Consider the following 21,132-nt stretch of genomic DNA (forward strand, 5'->3'; position numbering starts at 1 on the left):
TGTTTTCCAATGTTGGCCACCAGGGGGAGCACTTCCCAGAATTACAGCAAGGTGAATAAGGCAAAGCAACCTGACTTCACAGCTGCTGTAAATGTGGGAGGGAATCTCACCCCCCCCCCCCTCCCACAAGCCAGGAAAAGGTGTCTTCAAATTGCTAAGCAGTGTCCAGCAGCCATTTGGGTGTGATTCTGCAGCTGGCAGAAGTTATAGGACACACCAAAAGGCTAAGTCTATGTTCACACGCTTACTAAACAAAGGGAAAACAGCTCCTGATTTTCAGCCATTTTTTAATCAAACTCGCGTTTTTTTAACAGCTGTTTTTGGAGCTGTTTTTCTATAAAGTCAATGAAAAACGGCTCCAAAAATGTCCCAAGAAGTGATGTGCACTTCATTTTGGTCGGGCGTCTTTTTACGTGCCGTTTTTGGAAAACTACCACGTAAAAAACGCCCTGTCGGAACATAACGCCGTATTTCCCATTGAAACCAATGGGCAGATGCTTGTAGGCGTTCTGCTTCCGATTTTTCAGCTGAAAACATTGTGTGTGAACATACCCTTAGGGTATGTGCACACGCTAACTGCATTTACGTCTGAAATGACGGAGCTGTTTTCAGGAGAAAACAGCTCCGTCATTGAAGACGTAATTGCTCGTACTCGCGTTTTGCGAGGCGTCAATTACGGCCAGAATTTGGAGCTGTTCTTCATTGAATTCAATGAAAAACGACTCCAATTACGTTCAAAGAAGTGTCCTGCACTTCTTTGCCAAGGCTGTTATTTTACGCGTCGTCTTTTGACAGCGACGCGTAAAATGACAGGTCGTCGGCACAGTACATGAATGAATGGGCAGATGTTTGCCGACGTATAGGAGCCGTCTTTTCAGGCGTAAATCGAGGCGTAAAACGCCTCGTTTACGCCTGAAAATAGGTCGTGTGAACCCAGCCTTAGAATGATGAAAGTGAAGTGAATGAATTTTCAGTTGACCGGTTCACAGGCCGTGTATTTGACATGTTTTTTTTTTGCACATTTTACGTGCAAAAAAAACACATAAAAAAACCGCTTGCTTTCACTTGATTTTGCGTGTTTGGGGGGGATTTGTGTGTGTGTGGGGGTGCTCGCCGCTGATTCTTCAAAACACCTGATAAGCGGCTATGAAGTATCAGCGGCGCCTGTGCACTCCGCTCTGCCACACGCACACACACGCGGGAAAAGTCTTAAAGGGGTCGTCCAGGAAAACATGGCGCCGCACCTGTCCTCAGGTCGTGTGTGGTATTACAGCTCTGTCCTATTCACTTCAATGGAGGTGAACTGCAATACCAGACACAACCTGAGGACAGGTGCGGCGCTGTGTCTCCAATCCGGACACCCTTCTGTCCTGAGATGACCCGACGGGGGAGGCGGGTGTCAGAGCCACCCACCGCCATCACTGCAGACAGAACCACACAACTACGGCATGAGGGCAGGGCTTGTCCTGAGTGAACTGTCTCTTGTTATGGATAGATTTATAGTCACGTGAACCTCGTCTGATGAACCGGTAACCTAGTATACCTAAATGAAGAACACCACATACAAAACTCCCGGTAACCTAGGTCCGATCACATGACAGAGGGGGATCACCAAAAACCCTGTGCACCCTCAGCCCGTCCATCCAGCCCTTTCCTGGTTATATCTGCTTCTGGGAAAGCTGGGTGACCACCATTACCCCCTCCTACTGGAGTGTTTGGGGATGTGACTAATGAACCTCTCACACTCCAGTAGGAGGGGTAATGGTGGTCACACAGCTTTCCCAGACCCCTGAACGGTAAATCTCTCTAGTTGTGATGAGACTGTTTGCGAATGTGACTAATGAACCCCTCAGTCTCAGCACAACTAGAGAGATTTATCGTTCAGGGGTCTGGGAAAGCTGGGTACCACATTAACAGCGGGCATATTATCACCCAGCTTTCCCAGGACCGTTACATCATGTGTCCTTTATATAGAGTCTCCTGCACGACTACAGGGGGGCCCATCGGTGGGGGGGGGGGGGGGCTCCGCCCGTCGGGTGGGGGGGGCTGTCGGGGGTCACGAGAGAGGCGGTCTGTGAGATAGAGAGTGGGACAGACAGAGACACACATCTTACCTGCAGTGCAGCTGGTCTTCATGATGGCGCCTGCTATCTCCCTGCAAACAGCTGCTCTGCTGTGTGACTCTGACCTGCGTCTGCGCAGTACAGAGCCAGAATCAATGGAACGGCTCCCGTTCATTGACTCCTATGCACTGTAGCTGCCGTATTTCATCTCTGTATGTGTCGTTAATCGACACATACAGAGATGAAAAACAAAATGGCAGCCCCCATAGTGAAGTAAAAGTTAGAAAAAAGAAAAAAGTAAAACACAAACACACAAATAAAATTTATTTTAATAACATACTAAAAGCAATATTATATAAAAAAAATTTTTTTCGCAACACCCGTCCTTTAACGCCGGGCACGAGCGGGACACAGCAGCGTGAAGTGGAAGTGAGTGCTGCATCTCATGAGTAGGAGATGCGGGCCAGCGCTCACGGATCCATGGCTGCAGCCGTCAGGGGTCCGCGGCCATGGGTGTCACATAGAGTTTGCTACTAGCCTTCCGGTCCCCCGGTAGCACTGTAAAAATCTATTAAAAGCGTCATCAGCACGACGGGGGACCGGAATGTATATGAGCAGTGTACTCACATAGTGCAGTGAGCACACTGCTAATAATTTTCGGTCCCCACATAACCCCTTTAATGGAGAGTACACCAGTAGATGGTTCTTAAAGGGATATTCTCATCTTGGATCTTTATGGTATATCCACAGGATGCGGAGCCGACCCTTTTTCCTACCTTAGGTTGATAGGGCCCGGCAAATGATTGGCCGGGGTTTTGCGGAAACAGCCAAGCACATTTTGCTACGCGGATTCTAAAACGCCTAAAGAAATTAATGGGAGTTCCAGAAATAGGGTAGCACAGCGAGCTACACTGTTTCCGTAACTCCAACGGCAGTTACGGAAATAGCGTAGCAAAATGTGCTCAGCTGTTGTCAGAAAACCCAGCCCCTTTACTTAGTGGCCAGAGCCCAGCAACAGACCATAGAACAGGAGGGTCAGGGGGCCTCGTTCTAAAGATAGGTGCAGGTCACATAGGTGGGACCCGTATCTATCATACATTTATGACATAATCCTGTGAATATTACATAAATGTCCAATATGGGAATACCTTAATGACCGCCCACCATCTTTTGACAGCAGGCGGTGCGGGTTCCCAGTATACGACGACATCTTTTGGCGTAGCTGTAGATCAGGCTGATGAGCGCTCGTGTGAGCGCTCACCCTCTAAGCAGGAGCTTTAACAAATAGCTACTGATCCTAGAGAAACCTCCTGAATACAGCTGGGGTCGGAAAACATCCCAACCCCAGCTGTTTAACCCTTTGATTGCCGCAGTCCGTGACCGTGGCATGATCAGAGGGAATTCCCCTCTTTGACCGCATTACCGGGATTCCGGTGATGCGATCAAACACCGGGGATTCCCTCTGCAGTCAGACCTGAGGACCTAGAAAGGACCCCAGGACTGTCTGTTCCGTTTGCCTGCTGTTCGGGCACACTATGTGATTTCCTAACAGCAGCCTGTGTCATAGTGACAGTGTAATGTATTAGCATACAGGAGTATGCTAATACATTACAACAAAAAAATAAAGTTATAAATAAAGTTATCCCTTAATGGGATTTTAAAAATAAAATAAAGAAATAACAAATAAAAAAAGTCCCAAAAAAAAGGCATTACTTTACATAAAATATATTGTATTGCCCCTACACGAAATAAAAACAAAAAACCTACACATATTAGGTATCTACACAACCGTAATAACCTGAAATAATTAAGGTTAATGGGTTATTTACGTGAAACATGAACCGGATAAAAAAAAGAAAACAAGAAAAACAATGCCAAGAATCGCTTTTTCCTATATTCACGGCGCAAAAAAATATTTTTTTACCCCCAAACTGTGGGGGAAAAAAAAATACAATTTCTCTTGCATAAAACAAGGCCTCATACAGCCACGTCAATGAAAAAATAAAAAAAGTTACATCTGCTGAAAGACAGAGAGGCAAAAACAGAAAGATTTAGCTGGTCATTAAGGTCTTTTCAGGCCCAGTCATTTAAGGGGTTAACCAGAATTATACAAACATGTTACCTTTTTCCAGAAACAATACCACTCCTATCCATGGGTTGTGTCTCATACGGCAGCTCAGCCCTATTCACTTGATCGAGAATGAGCAGCAATACCAGACACAGACAGGAGTGGTGCTATTTCTAAAGAAAGCAGCCATGTTTTTCTAATCTCGGATAACCCCTTAGCCTGGGTTCACACGACCTATTTTCAGGCGTAAACGAGGCGTATTATGCCTCGATTTACGCCTGAAAATACGGCTCCAATACGTCGGCAAACATCTGCCCATTCATTTGAATGGGTTTGCCGACGTACTGTGCCGACGACCTGTAATTTACACGTCGTCGTTTGACAGCTGTCAAACGACGACGCGTAAATTGACTGCCTCGGCAAAGAAGTGCAGGACACTTCTTTGCAACGTAATTTGAGCCGTTCTTCATTGAACTCAATGAAGAGCAGCTCAAGATTTACGAGCGTCACAGACGCCTCGCATAATGCGTGGAGGAGCTTTTACGGCTGAAACGAGGCAGCTGTTTTCTCCTGAAAACAGTCTGTCTTTTCAGACGTAAAAGCCTCTCATCGTGTGCACTTACCCTAAGGGTATGTGCACACACACTAATTACGTCCGTAATTGACGGACGTATTTCGGCCGCAAGTCCCGGACCGAACACAGTGCAGGGAGCCGGGCTCCTAGCATCATACTTATGTACGATGCTAGGAGTCCCTGCCTCGCTGCAGGACAACTGTCCCGTACTGTAATCATGTTTTCAGTACGGGACAGCAGTTCCACGGAGAGGTAGGGACTCCTAGCATCGTACATAAGTATGATGCTAGGAGCCCGGCTCCCTGCACTGTGTTCGGTCCACTACTTGCGGCCGAAATACGTCCGTCAATTACGGACGTAATTAGTGTGTGTGCACATACCCTTAGGCTGGGTTCACACTACCTATTTTCAGACGTAAACGAGGCGTTTTATGCCCCGTTTTACGTCTGAAAATATGGCTACAATACGTCGGCAAACATCTGCCCATTCATTTGAATGGGTTTGCCGACGTACTGTGCAGACGACCTGTCATTTACGCGTCGTCGTTTGACAGCTGTCAAACGACGACGCGTAAAAATACAGCCTCGTCAAAAGAAGTGCAGGACACTTCTTTCAGACGTAATTTGAGCCGTTCTTCATTGAACTCAAGCACCGCTCAAAATTTACGCCTGTCAGAGAAGCCTCGCAAAATGCGAGGAGGAGCAATTACGTCTGAAACGAGGCAGCTGTTTTCTCCTGAAAACAGTCTGTCTTTTCAGACGTAAAAGCCTCTCACCGTGTGCACATACCCTTAGTCCATTCAGACGTTGCGGTTGAGGTGTGGTTAAAACTACTTTTGTTTTTACCATGATTTGGTGCGTTTTTCAATGTGGTTGTGGTGAAAAAACGCACCAAATCACTGTAAAAACACAAGCGGTTTTTGGGTGCGGTTTTAACTGCAATACTCTTGAACCGACCCTTAACACCAGCACCCCTCTATGATAGAAAATAAACAGTGGCCTCCAATGGGGCCTTACCACAACGTTTTATCACAACACAAGTTTATTTTACTCGACAAACAGCCAAGAAACAGTAAATAACAAATAGGCTGAGCAAATGGACACCAAGTTCTGCTTCATAACTGGAATAACGTATCGCTTCTTCCAGGGCATGACCTCGGTTACAATACACCCGTTTTATATTCATATTTCAAAAATATTGACAATTTTTTTTTAAATATCAGAAAAGTTCTGGAGATAAAACAGGATAGCCTATCCTCAATGTTAAAGGGGTATTCCCATCATTTATGGCATATTCACAATGATTTTTGACTGGCTCTCTCCAGAAGACCCATAGACATCAATGGACAGGGCTTTGCGCAAGTTGTGAGGGTCTCAGTCCTATCACAGTGAGGATATATCATAGCAGAAAGTCAGGACACACATACTCGCAGGCTGCCGCGCCTTTTTCATCTATCTGAAATTGAGTAATTCAATAAAACGGCACTCCATAGTAAAGTACACACCATGTCTAGCTAGTAGCCGTCCATTACTTCCAAGAGGGGTTACTGTTAGGACAAGGATAGAGGAAACACAGGGTGCAAGCCAACAAAATGACATCACCCCAGCGCGCCAGGAAAGTGTCCATAGCGCATGCGTGGGGTCTCGGCCAGCACCGCATTCTCTATTTGAGACTGCGCATGTGCCCCAAACTCACCTCCACCCGTGGGAATACACGTTCTCGCGAGAGCTCTGTGTTTTATTCCTACGTAATGTGCCGTGCTGCTTATGGCGGCGCTGGTGATAGTGCTGTGAGCTGTTGGGGTGAGTTTGCTCTTTTTTCTGTGTTTTCGTGCAGGGAATGTCAGATTCGGCTTCGGTACGTGCGGGGTGTTAGACGTGGTTAGTAGCTGTAAGTGTTGCCATAGCGCCTGGGGTTATGTGCGAGGAGAGTTGCTTTGTCATGTCTTGCCCCGTCAGCGGTACGATACGGGACTGGCCTCGTGTATGTCCTGTTCTCAAGTGCTGGCCTTGGGTAACCTACTGAACGTGTCATCTCTGGAAAACCTGACTCTTTTTACCGGTGGCCCCGTGCCCACAGTTGTACTATATTACCCTAGTCGTGGGCAGTGCCCGTACGTATCTCGCAATGATGTATGTAGCGGGTGGACAAAGAGCCTCACAATGCGGGGTGGGGGCGGGGATAGGGTGTTTGGACGTCCAATCAGGCGGCGGGTGGAGCGGCTAGTCCGCAGCTGGCAAGGCAGGGTGCGAACCGACTGTCTCCTGGTGATCTGCGCGGGGGGAGCTGGGAGCTGTAGTCTTATACTGTCTCCTGCTTTTCATAGACATCTAGTTAGGACTACGTATCCCAGAATGAATAGCGCCTGTGATGAAGAACGTGGTTTCTGAAACGCAGTGTGCTTGTTTTCACTCAGCTGAGTGTCGCAATACACTGGCCGAGCGGAAACCCTGATGTAGCTGTTTACAAGGGCAAAACCAAACCGATCAGCAAAGGCTTTCTCCTGCCAAGACTTGATCGTTGGGTTTTAATCCAATGTCTTGTTCGCCCCAGTTTTATTATGAAGGGTAGAGCCTCTACAGACCTCATTCTGCCAAGCGTTTGGAAGCCCAAGGGCTATAGTGTTCTTGTAGTAGCCCGATCCTTCAATGATAAAGTCCACAGAATGCATGTTTGCATTATTTCGGCAGCTATAAGCGATTTGCATATTCCATACAAATATTGATGCAGTAAGATTAGTTCCAGAGGACCCTTCCTTCCAATTCCTAAAGGATCACTTTTACCTATGGGGAATATTTTTAGCGAGTTTTTTTCATTTAAGACTTCGTTCACATCTGCGTCTGGGATCTGTCAAAAACCCACGAACGGAAACCATAGCTTTCCGTTTGCATTGCCACTGATTTCACTGGTAATTCTTCCGTTGCTAATGGTTTCTATTTGTCCCCGTTCTGTAAGGTTTCCATTTTTTCAGCATGGTCGACTTCGCTACTGATTCCGCCAAAAGAACATAAACCATTCGCAACAGAAGCATTGCCATTTAAAGAGGCTCTGTCACCAGATTTTGCAACCCCGATCTGCTATTGCAGCAGATCGGCGCTGCAATGTAGATTACAGTAACGTTTTTCTTTTTAAAAAACGAGCATTTTTGGCCAAGTTATGACCATTTTTGTATTTATGCAAATGAGGCTTGCAAAAGTCCAAGTGGGCGTGTATTATGTCCGTACATCGGGGCGTTTTTACTACTTTTACTAGCTGGGCGTTCTGACGAGAAGTATCATCCACTTCTCTTCAGAACGCCCAGCTTCTGGCAGTGCAGACACACAGCGTGTTCTCCAGAGATCACGTTGTGTCGTCACTCACTTCCTGCCCCAGGTCCTGCATCGTGTCGGCCACATCGGCACCAGAGGCTACAGTTGATTCTGCAGCAGCATCAGCGTTTGCAGGTAAGTAGCTACATCGACTTACCTGCTAACGCCGATGCTGCTGCGGAATCATCTGTAGCCTCTGGTGCCGATGTGTCCTCGCTCGTCCGACACGATGCAGGACCTGTGAGTGACGTCACAGCGTGATCTCTCGAACACGCTGTCTGCACTGCCAGAAGCTGGGCGTTCTGAAGAAACGTTACTGTAATCTACATTGCAGCGCCTATCTGCTGCAATAGCAGATAGGGGTTGCAAAATCTGGTGACAGAGCCTCTTTAAATCAATGGTAATGCAAACGGAAGCTGTGGGTTCCCTTCATGGGTTCCCTTCATGGGTTCCCTTCATGGGTTCCCCTGACGCAGATGTGATCTGATCAAGTATTTTTATGATCTTCTGATCACTTTGAATTTAATCTATTTCTGTTTGTTTACAAGCCTTAAAGGGGTTTTCTGGGGCTATATCATTTAAGGTTACCCTTCGTGCTCTTGCAGACGACTGAGATCGGGCTGTGAAAAACGGTCCGAGTGTCGGCTGGATTTCCTGGCCCGACCACGGTACAGGTGACCAGGACTCCCGGCATCATAGACGTTTTATGATGCTAGGAGTTCCTGCGCAACTGCTGTTCCGTACTGTATAATTTTGTTCAGTATGGAACAACCGTACGTCATAAAATGTCTATTTTCAACCGCTGTAGGGAAAAGTCTGGCCAGACAATGCTTCCCCAGGCGAAATACACTGTTTGCCGGGGGGGGGGGGGGGTGCCAAGTACCAGACCTGCAGCAATAAGGTGATAAAGGGTATTTCCAACTCAGACATTTATGGCATATCCAAGGGACATGCTCTAAATGTTTAATAGATGCGGGTCCCAGCTTTGGGACCTGCACCCATCTCCCAAATGGGGGCAATGCATAGAAATGAATGGAGAGAGCAGTGTGGCCACCTCTCCTCCTCCTTTCACATGCTGCCTGGATGTGGCGGTTGGTGTTTACCAGGTGGGTCGGGGGACCACAGATATTGACATTTAGATTCAGGCCCCATAGGTGGCACCGGCAGCTATCCATTTTGAATAACATTTCAGAGTGAAATCTCCATAGTCCTGTGTATTTTGTCATACAGCGCTCACACACTTTTCTTGGGGCCCGACTTTTTACTTCTGGAAGTTTTCTGTAGAATATTAATAAAATAATGGCATGATTCATTGGAATGTGTAGTTCAGCGGCCTTGTCCCCTAGAACTATTGCTTCTAGGTTAGAATCGGTCTCTTACGGTGCTGCACACGGGGTGGATTTAGGAAGCCTAGAAAACTGTCTGGAAGCGACACTACTTTATTTCCTGCTTTTCTGGTAATAAGGCCTTCAGAAGCCTTTTTTTATTTGTGTGATCGCTAGTTTGTTTTACTTCTCAGCTCTCCTGATACGTTTGTTGTGCTGTTCCTCTGTTCTCCCCCTGGAAATGTATCAATACTTTGACAATCGGGTTGTCCTTACATGCATGGTCTGACGATCAATGAATGTTGACAGTGCCACTCTTTAGGGACACAAGGGAAATGTTGTCAGTTCATTCATATATGAGGGAGAAACTGAGGAATGACGCAGAGCTCTGAGAAAAGCTGCTCCAGCATAGTAAGGGTATGTTCACACGCTGAGCCAAAAACGTCTGAAAATACGAGCTATTTTCAAGGGAAAACAGCACCTGATTTTCAGACGTTTTTTTTAGCAACTCACGTTTTTCGTGCCGTTTTCGTGCCGTTTTTTCGGCCGTTTTTGGAGTTGTTTTCAATAGTCTATGAGAAAACAGCTCAAAAACGTCCCAAGAAGTGCCCTGCACTTCTTTTGACGAGGCTGTAATTTTACGCGTCGTCTTTTGACAGCTGTCAAACGACGACGCGTAAATGACAGGTTGTCTGTACAGTACGTCGGCAAACCCATTCAAATGAATGGGCAGATGTTTGCCGACGTATTGGAGCCGTATTTTCAGACGTAAAACGAGGCATAATACGCCTCGTTTACGTCTGAAAATAGGTCGTGTGAACCCAGCCTTATTTTATGTCTGACATGTCAGGAGAGCTGTCAGGTTTCTGCTGGCGATAAGCTAATCACAGGGTGTCCCGCTGCTAGAGCCCCCAGTGATCAGACCTGGGACCAAGGGGCTAAATTATCAACTTTTCTAGGTGTAGAAAAGTTGCAAAAGGCCCCAAACGCTATAATTTGCAGTTCACATTGTGTCTTTTGATGGTTAAATTAAAAAATTATCAAAATTCTCGCTCCCTCATCTATCCAGGGCGACTCACACAATGTAATGATGCCGGGTGCAGCGTCAGGAAGTTGTATGCGACGCAGCGCCGATGACGTACAGCGTCGCATATAAAGCCCTGATGCAGCTCAGCGTCAAGACCTAGTACAAGTGGCGCTGGAGTGATGAGGTACCCAGAGAAGAGAAGAAGCAGGAGTTGAGTATGAGGGATTCTTCCTTTTTTTTTTTTTCATTTAATCACCAATGTAGGGGGAATTGATGGTGCGTGGCCGGAAAGTGGGACTCGTTTATTAAGAGACTTTCGCACGCAGAATATGAGTGGGAACTGCGTCAGGATGTCACTAGTTTTTTTTTTTTTTTTTTCTGCGCCGCCATTTTCATTACGGTGTGTGAAAAACTCGTACCATGGTGAAAAACTGGGTGGTTTCCTATATGTGAAGTCGGCCATACGCAGTTCCCGTTTAACTGTTCATGTAATGCAAGGAAGTGCTGGCTTATCCAGAGTAAGATTCTCTTTGTTGCCACTCTAGCTAATAGAGGAAGAGACCTCAATCAGGTCTAAACTTGCTATATCGCTCGCAAGTTGTCGGTTTATTCCTATATTTTAAGAAGCCGAGGAATGGTACATTGAAGAGTTCTACAAAAAAGTGCTTCAGAATTTTAATTTCATGGGGAATACAAGTATTTATTAAAAGTATTATCCAGGTTGTCAAAATTGTTTACCTATCCTTAGGAGAGGACATCAATATTAGATCTGTGGAGGTCTGAATTAACTGGTACAGTGGTGGGATATCTCGCATGGCCGCTACATTTGTAACGGCGTGTGCCAGTACGAACGAGGAGGAGAACCATGTAAACAATTTTAATAACCCAGATAACCCCTTTAAAAAGGGTATGAGGAGAGCCGACAGATCCTCCTCAAGCTCTCTTCACATCTGTGTTGGAGGCTCTGCTTCAGATTCCGTCAGGAAGAAAAGTGCTGCATGCAAAATGAATTACGCCACACCGCAACCCGATGGCCTCATTATAAGTCAATTATTCTACAAAAAAAATATGAAGGGCTTGCGTTTTTCAGAGGAGCGAATACCTTTAGGGCTCGTCCACAAGCTCCGGAATTGCTGCGTTTTTTCCTTACGTAATTTCGGCCTGAAGAAAACGCAGCAGAATACAGTAGCAGCATAGTGGATGAGATCCAACAAATCTCATCCACACGTTGCGTAAAAACTCCTAGCAGAAATTGACCAGCGGGGCGTATATTTTGGACCGCAGCATGTCCGTTCCTGCTGCGGAAGGTGGCCAGAATTGCTGCGTTTTTCAGGGGAGATTTCTCCAGCTCCTAACATTGCGAAAAACGCAGCAAAATACACACCATTTTCTGCTGTAAAAGCCGCAGGAAATGGGGTGTTTTTGCTGCAGCTTAAAGTCTGCTTTTCTTCAACGGAGCTGTTGCATCAATTCCGTTGTGTTGGTGTGGACAAGGCCTGATGGTAGTATACTAGTTGAAGATTATATGTCGCTTTCGACCACAAGAACGGAAGTAATGAAAGTAATAAATGAGAGTAATAAAAATGAAAGCAAGAAAGATGCAAAGACAAAAATGGATCCGTTATAACTGATGACAAACTGAAAAGTCCGTTTTTTTTTTTGACCGTTCCAGTAAACTGATCCGTCAAACACAAACATTTTTGCCCTCGGTTGCATTGTCTGGCATCGGTCATTCTGTTTTTTTTTTTCCATCTCAACGGATCCACTAAAACTGATGCCACAATGAAGAGCCACTGAAGAGCTTACCTTACACAGATAGGAACTTTTGTAATTGGCGTCGCTGGTTAGTGTGTGACGGGTACCATGGGAGGTAACCTTATGTAGATTCTATGACCATTCTGCATCACTAAAAATGTAAATATCTCCCTTTTTAACCTTTCCTTATAGAAGTGGTTAACTCCGTTTTAATGAAAGGGCTGGTATGAAAGTCGTATCACAACCTCTAAAGTGCGCGTTGCTTTACACTACATTCCCAGAATAAAGCGGCTTGTACACAGCTGCTGCGTACAATACTTCGAATTGGCGTCCTATTAATAGTTACTAGATGGGACATCTAGAACAACTGCATAAGAATTTGTTCAGATGGAAGAACAGCTGTTAAAGGCATATTTGCGCAGATCATACATCACTTGTGGGCGAGTGCCATCTCATGTTGGTTCCGTCTTTCACCTTTGTTTGACTTTAGTTTTGGTTGTAGGCATACTCGCTCTCTGCAACTTATAGTAAAACTATTAGCCATCAAAGCATATATTATAGGACAATCATTTAGAGCAGATTGTCACTGCCTGGTGCTGTCACGATGGAAACAGCAGAAAATCTTAGGGCTATGACAATAGTTTAGTAACAGATGCAAAATGACATATATTTCACAAAAAAGCGGATGTCCATGCCGGAAGCAGATGGCTCCGGCCACGGAATAGCGGCCGTACTGCTCCTATTCAAGTGAATATGCATGCACGGAGCCAACTGCTTCCGGCTTCGTACTGCATGCTGTGCAATGACATCGGGTGCCCACAGGCAGCTGATCGGTGCAGGGTCCGGGTATCGGACCCGCACCGATCTACTGATGACCTATCCGGTGGATAGGTCATCAGTTGTCCGGTAGTGGATAACCCTTTTAATGCATACCTTAATCTTCTTGGTGACTTGTGTTCAGTAAAAAAAAAAAAAATTCAATAATTCTGTGCTGTTGCTTTCTCCTTCCTCTATCCCCTTAAGGGGGTTATCCGGGGACCAAAAATTGCATTGCAATAATATATTTATGTGAAACTAAGTTACTAACTTACTAATATACTTTAATTCATGAGGTTTGAACTGCACCATTTAGTACAGAATTTTTAATTATTCAGGAAGTGCTGGAGCTTTTCTAATAGTGATGACGCTCCGACACGGCCCCACGTGACTGAGCTCTTGCTTCATGTGCTGTTCGTGAACATGACCGCAAGGGGCTGTCACGTTGCCGATTGCTTGAGTCCCGAGCAGAGCATCAGCTAGCGCTTTGCTCGGGACTCCAGCACTGCTCCCAACGTCCATATTTGGTGAATTCAGGGGTTTCCTATCGCTGGAGTCTCCGAGCAGAGCATCCGCTGATGCTCTGCCTGGGGACTCCACAACTTCTGCCGTCGTCACTGTCCATATATGGACAATGACGTTGGCAGAGCAGTACTGGAGTCCCAGAGCAGAGCATCAGCTGATGCTCTGCTCAGGAACTCCAGCGATAGGAAACCCCTGTATTGACCAAATATGGACATCGGGAGCAGTGCTGGAGTCCCGAGCAAAGCGCTAGCTGATGCTCTGCTCGGGACTCGAGCAACAGGCAATGTGTCATGTTCATGAACAGCACATGAAGCAAGAGATCAGTCACGTGGGGCCGTGTCGTAGCGTCATCACTATTCGAAAAGCTCCAGCACTTCCTGAATAATTCATGAGGTTTGAACTGCACCATTTAGTTTTTTAATTAAAGTATATTAGTAAGTTACTTCGTTTCACATAAATATATTATTGCAATGCAATTTTTGTTCCCCGGATAATCCCTTTAAGGACGCAGCCTAGTTTTGACCTTAGAGGCTCTGTCACCAGATTTTGCAACCCCTATCTCCTATTGCAGCAGATCGGCGCTGCAATGTAGATAAGAGTAACGTTTTTTTTTTTTTTTTTAAACGAGCATTTTTGGCCAAGTTATGACCATTTTCATATTTATGCAAATGAGGCTTTCTAAAGTACAACTGGGCGTGTTTAAAGTTAAAGTACAAGTGGGCGTGTATTGTGTATGTACATCTGGGCGTTTTTACTTCTTTTACTAGCTGGGCGTTGTGAATAGAAGTGTATGATGCTGACGAATCAGCATCATCCACTTCTCTTCGTTACCACCCAGCTTCTGGCAGTTCAGACACACAGCGTGTTCTCGAGAGATCACGCTGTGACGTCACTTCCTGTCCCAGGTCCTGCATCGTGTCGGATGAGCGAGGACACATCGGCACCAGAGGCTACAGTTGATTCTGCAGCAGCATCAGCGTTTGCAGGTAAGTAGCTACATCGACTTACCTGCAAACGCCGATGCTGCTGCAGAATCAAATGTAGCCTCTGGTGCCGATGTGCCCTCGCTCGTCCGACACGATGCAGGACCTGGGGCAGGAAGTGACGTCACAGCGTGATCTCTCGAGAACACGCTGTGTGTCTGAACTGCCAGAAGCTGGGTGGTAACGAAGAGAAGTGGATGATGCTGATTCGTCAGCATCATACACTTCTATTCACAACGCCCAGCTATTAAAAGAAGTAAAAACGCCCAGATGTACATACAGATGTACTGTTTTTTTTCAACTGTGGTACTAAAACTCGCTTAGATAGTTGTTGGGTTAACTGCTAAGGCTCACTCTTATTTTAATACGCAAAGGGGTTGATGCTGCCAGATGCCTGGTATTATATCTGGTTGAATAGAGGGTCAGGTATGTTAAGATTCACCTTAATCGAATCTCAACATACCCAATGGCAGACATCGGGACGGTCATCTGCCCGCATACACATTGCGTCCTTCTAAAATTGGTGGGGTCTGTCAAGCTTAATAAAGTTAATCAATATATTAGGTGTATGTCCAGCATGTGATAGCATTTGGAGTAACGAAGATATGGTGTAATTTTCATGTATTTGACCGGATTTGTAAGATGAAATTGAGCAGTAATTTTTATTTTTTTCTGTCAGCAGTTTATTATGTGACTGTTGTGGGTTTTTGTGTACCTTTTGGCTCATGGTATTTGTTATATATTGGTAAAATATTTTTAAAATTCCTCCACCCCATTCTTGTTGAACCCTGACTGAAACAAGCGGAAACCATAGGTTTCCGTTTGCATCACCACTGATTTCAATAGTGACGGATCCGGTGCAAATGGTTTCCGTTTCTCTGTTGTGCAAGGCTTCCGTTGTTATGACGGAAGCAATACCGCTACGGTATTCCGTCGAAGCAACGGAACCCTTGCAAAACGGAGACAAATGGAAACCATAATGCTTCTGTCAAAACGACGGAACATATGCACAACGGAGAGAAACTGAAGCAGTTTGCATCGGACCCGTCACCTTTGCAGTCGGTGAGGAGGCAAATGGAAACCTATGGTTTCCGTTTGTTTCAGTCAGGGTTCTGTTCCGACTGAAAGCTCCGATAGAACGCCTGAACGGAGCCCTGATGCAGATGTGAACGAAGCCTTAGATAGCTGTCCTGTGGATTTACGGTCATAAAACCTCTTTTGGAGTTATGCCTCTTTATATGTTATTGCTTTGTAGTGGGGGGAAGAAACAAACCAACCTGTATTACCGGACTACCCCTCCCCCTTCCCCCTCAGCTTTTCAGTACCGTTCAGCTTAAGGGTATGTTCACACGTAGTCAACAAAAACGTCTGAAAATCCAGAGCTGTTTTCAAGGGAAAACAGACCCTGCTTTTCAGACGTTTTTTTACCAACTCGCATTTTTCGCGGCGTTTTTTACGTCCGTTTTTGGAGCTGTTTTCATTGGAGTCTATGAGAAAACAGCTCCAAAAACGTCCAAAGAAGTGTCCTGCACTTCTTTTGACGAGGCTGTATTTTTACGCGTCGTCGTTTGACAGCTGTCAAACGACGACGCGTAAATAACAGGTCGTCTGCACAGTACGTCGGCAAACCCATTCAAATGAATGGGCAGATGTTTGCCGACGTATTTGAGACGTATTTCCAGACGTAAAACGAGGCAAAATACGCCTCGTATACGTCTGAAATTTGGCCGTGTGAACATACCCTTAAATGTGACGGAAAATCTGTTTGATAGTAACTGTTGGATATTTGGCTCCCCAGCCCCCGCCTCTGCATGGTGGATCTGCCAGTCTACTGATTTGATGTTAAAGCCATAACTCAGAGGTACTGGAGAGCGCACAGAGCCCGGAGTACTACACATGAAGGTGGCCGCTTCCATGGCACTAGCAATCGTTGCGCTGGGACATCAAATCGTTCAAGCATGTCCTAATAGCGGTCTATTGACCGTAATAGGTCGTAATGCCATGCCTAATGGATGGCAAGAGCACAGGAGCAGTGCCCATGGCATGTGCAGCAGGTGCCGGCTGTAATATACAGTCAACATCACGCTGGAATGGCCAGAATTGGAGGTAACCTTTAACCATTTAGATACCGTGGTCAATGGCGAGCATGGTATCGAAGTGGCTATAAAGGTAGGGGTCTCTCTCTCCTGATCGTGGGTTGCCATGAAAACCATGGTGCCCAATTAGGCCCCCCACTAAAAAAAAATTAAAAATTTAACAAAGTTTATGAGGAAAGTGTTCATAATAAAAATAATCCTTTTTGTTTTTTGTTGTTTTTGTTTTTACATGAAATGTGATTGCAGTCACATATTTGAGACGGACTATTTATAGAAATAACTATACCATATGAGAAGGGAACAGCCTATGGCTCCCAAATAGACCTGATCTAAACCAAAATCAAACAAAAGGAGCATATAGACGATCATATATATATTGTATCAAGAAGATGTTTATTAATTTAAGCAACAACAAAGATAAAAACACAAATATATAATGTATTACAAAAATAAAAAAATATCAAACCCCAAATATGCAACTCTACATTGGTTTCCATCATCTTGAAAATGACGCCTCCTGAGGAGAACTAACTAGAAACGCGTGTCAAGGCGGCATACACGCCAGTTACTTCACTGCACTTTATTTCATGTGAGTAAGAGTCTAATCTTTTCTTCTCCTGGAAGGTTTCAGTACTATATACATGCATATTTGATGTTCGAGGTTTTTCAAGGTGATGATTCAATACACCTCTATTGTGATATGTACTGACCTTTTATTTATAGACGTATATCAGCAACGTAGATTCCTTGCCATGCTGCTTTTACCTAATGTAGCAAAATTATCACATCTCACTCCATGGAAACCTATGTGGCGTTGTATATTTGGTGTTTGATATAATTTTGTTATTTTTGTAATACGTTATATATTTGTGTTTTTGTTTTTTTATCTTTGTTGCTTAACCCCTAGGCGCACCAGGACGCAACTGTACGTCCCTGCTGCCAGTGTCTTAGCGCACAAGGACGTACAGTTACTGAGTTTTTCCCGGTGCACACTGTCGGCGACAGTGTGCACCGGGAACCGGGAGATCAGCTGTCGCCGACAGCTGACACTCCACTCTTGCCGACCAGCTGTCCTTTGCCGCTGGTTTCTGCGAATTAACCCCTTAAATTCGGCGATCAGGTGCAATCGCCGAATTTTGGGAGTTTCTAACATATCGGCAGACCCCGGTCCGAAATCGCGGGGTTTGCCGATAGTTACTATGGCAAACGGAAGCCAAACAATGGCTTTCGGGTCTGCCATGGACGGAAGTCCATCAGGACCAACCTTCGGCCGGTCTTGAGAGGCTTCCTGTCAGAGTGACAGGAAGTGACTGTGTCGTTCCCAATGGCACACTGTCGGCGACAGTGTGCATCGGGAACTTGGAGATCAGCTGTCCCCGACAGCTGACACTCCAGTGTTGCCGATCAGCGGCTCATCGCTGCTGATTTCGGCAATTAACCCGTTACATGTGGGGCTCGATTGCGATCTCCGCATGTAGCGGGTTTGTAGCGCATCAGCAGCCCCCATGCAATCGTGGGGGCTTCTGATGCTTGTGATGGCACCCGGGGGCCAGACAACGGCCCCCAGGTCTGCCATGTATGTCAGCCTATGAGGATCAGCCTCTGCTGATCCTCGTAGACCAACTGTCAGAGTGACTGTGACGTCACACTGACAGTTGGAGTACGTTACACTACCTAGGTAGTGTAATGTATTCTAACAGCGATCAGAGCTGCAGGTCAAAAAAATAAAGTGTAAAAAGTAAAGGAAAAGTTAATAAAAGAAAAAATGTAAAGTGTAAAAAGAAAAAAAAGTTAATAAAAATGTTTTATAAAAGTGTAAAAATAAGTTTTTGTTTTCCTATAATAAGTCATTTATTATAGGGAAAAAATGAAAACGTTAAAAAAAAGTACACATTTGGTATCACCATGTTCGTAACGACCCAAACTATGAAACTATAATGGTAATCTTTCCGCACGGTGAACGCCGCAAACAAAATAAACTGAAAACTATGTCAGCATCGCTATTTCTTGGTCACCACCCCTCCCAAGATATAGATTAAAAAGTGATCAAAAAGTCGTATTTACCCCAAAATGGTACCAATAAAAACTACAACCTGTCCCGCAAAAAACAAGACCTCCCACAGCTTTTTTGACGAAAAAATAAAGTTACGGCGCAGAATAGCGTGTCCCAGAAAATACATTTTATAGAAACGTCATTTTATTGTGCAAACGCTGCAGAACTTTTAAAAAAAACTATACACATATGGTATCGCCGTAATCGTACCGACCCGCAGAATAAAGTAAAACTTAATTTATTGCGCACGGTGAACGCTGTAAGAAATAAAGAATTGAAAGTGCCAATATCGTTGTTTTTGGGTCACCTTAGCTCTAAAAAAAGATCCTGTTGGGTCAAAATGCTCACTATACCCCTAGAAAAATTCCTTGAGGGGTGTAGTTTCCAAAATGGGGTCACTTTTGGGGGGTTTCCACTGTTTTGGTCCCTCCGGGGCGTTGCAAACCCGACATGGCACTAAAAACCAATCCAGCAAAATCTGCGCTCCAAAATCCAAAAGGCGCTCCCTCCCTTCTGAGCCCTGCTGCGGGTCCAAACATCAGTTTACGACCACATATGGGGTATTGCCGTAATCGGGAGAAATTGCTTTACAAATTTTGGGGTGCTTTTTCTCCTTTTATTCCTTGTAAAAATGAAAAAATTCTATGTTTCCACAGAAAAATAGGTGATTTTCATCTTCACAGACTAATTCCACTAAATTCTGCAAAAAAACTGTGGGGTCAAAATGCTAACTATACCCCTAGAAAAATGCCTTGAGGAGTTTAGTTTCCAAAATGCGGTCACTTTTGGGGGGTTTCGACTGTTTAGGTACCACAAGACTTCCTCAAACCTGACATGGTGCCTAAAATATATTCCTAAAAAAAGGAGGCCCCAAAATCCACTAGCTGCTCCTTTGCTTGCTGGTGCTTCAGTCCATTAGGACGCTAGGGCCACATGTGGGGTATTTCTAAAATCTGCAGAATGTGGGCAATAAATATTGAGTTGCGTTTCTCTGGTAAAACCTTCTGTGTTAGTTTTTTTTTTTTTTTTTTTATTACAAATGAATTGCGGCAAAAAAAATGAAATTTGTAAATTTCACCTCTACTTTGCCTTAATTCCTGTGAAACGCCTAAAGGGTTAAAATACTTTCTGAATGTGATTTTGAGTACTTTGAGGGGTGCAGTTTTCAAAATGGGGTGATTTATTGGGGGATTCTAATATATAAGGCCCTCAAAACCACTTCAGAACTGAACTGGTCCCTGAAAAAATGGCCTATTGACATTTTCTTGAAAATATGAGAAATTGCTGCTAAAGTCCTAAGCCTTGTAACGTCCTAGAAAAATAAAAGTACGTGAAAAAAAAATGATGCAAACAAAGTAGACATATGGGGGATGTTAACTAGTAACTATTTTGTGTGGTATTACTATCTGTTTTACAAGCAGACACATTTAAATTTAGAAAAATTGTAATTTTTGCAAATTTTTGCTAAAATTTGAAGTTTTTCACAAATATTGAATTTATCGACCAAATTTTTTCACTAACATAAAGTACAATATGTCACGAGAAAACAATCTCAGAATCGCTTGGATAGGTAAAAGCATTCCGGAGTTATTACCACATAAAGTGACACATGTCAGATTTGAAAAAATCATCTGTGTCCACAAGGCCAAAACAGGCTGCGTCCTAAAGGGGTTAAATTAATAAATAAACATCTTCTTGATACAATATGTACGTTCTAGTCTATATGCTCCTTTTTGTTAGATTTTGGTTTATAACCTATATGGTATAGCTGCAATTTTAGCAACCCATATAATAAAGTCAACACATTATTTAAACCACATGATGAACTGCTTAAAATAAAACCCACAAAAAAAGGGCAGAATTGTTTGTGTTATTTTGGTAAGTTAATCAATTAATTATATGTACGCTAAAAAGATTCTACTGAAAAATCACTTGTCCTGCAATAAACCAGCTCTCATACAACTACATTGTCGGAAAAATAAAGTTATGGCTTGTGGTTTTTGTCGCATGAAATGTGCTGCTATTGTGCAAAAGTTGTAAAACTTAAAAAAAACAAAAACCTATACGTATCTAGTATTGTAGTAATCTTACTTACCCATAGAATAAAGGTAACTTGTTATTTATGCCGCTTGGTAAACGGTGTAAATTGAAAACACAAAAACTTATGGAATTGCTGTTTTTTGTTAAAAAAAAAAAAAAAAGTTAAATACGTTAAGTATTCCACAGTTGTGCCGTTAAGAAATACAACTTGTCCCACAAAAAAAGCCCTCATATAGCTACATAAACTGACAAAAATGCTTTCAAAATGAGTAATAAAAAAAAAAAAATGTCTGCATCCTTTAAAGGGGTTTTCCAGCTTCTGATAACCTATCCACAGGATAGGTCATCAGTACATGATCTGTGGGGGGGGGGGGGGGGGGGTTTCTTTCTGACACCCGGGCCCGACACAGATCAGCTGGTCCGGTGCCTCCGTGCACAACACGCACAAGCTGGAAGCAGGTAGCTCCGGCCATGGAATAGCGGCCGAGCTGCAGTACAT

At 44.4% G+C, this 21,132-nt stretch overlaps 1 protein-coding gene across 4 annotated transcripts in view; it reads left to right on the plus strand.

Moving 5' to 3' along the window:
- The first annotated feature begins 6,398 nt into the window (after positions 1-6,398).
- CSDE1 (cold shock domain containing E1) overlaps positions 6,399-21,132 on the plus strand; it is a 72,991-nt gene continuing 58,257 nt past the window's right edge. For all 4 annotated transcript variants that reach the window (XM_075853811.1, XM_075853814.1, XM_075853812.1 and 1 more), the window contains exon 1: positions 6,399-6,507. The gene's annotated coding sequence lies outside the window, so the exon portion shown is untranslated. The remainder of the gene's footprint in view (positions 6,508-21,132) is intronic.

The sequence above is a fragment of the Rhinoderma darwinii genome, chromosome 2 (genome assembly GCF_050947455.1).
Source record: "Rhinoderma darwinii isolate aRhiDar2 chromosome 2, aRhiDar2.hap1, whole genome shotgun sequence".
Classification (NCBI taxonomy): domain Eukaryota; kingdom Metazoa; phylum Chordata; class Amphibia; order Anura; family Rhinodermatidae; genus Rhinoderma; species Rhinoderma darwinii.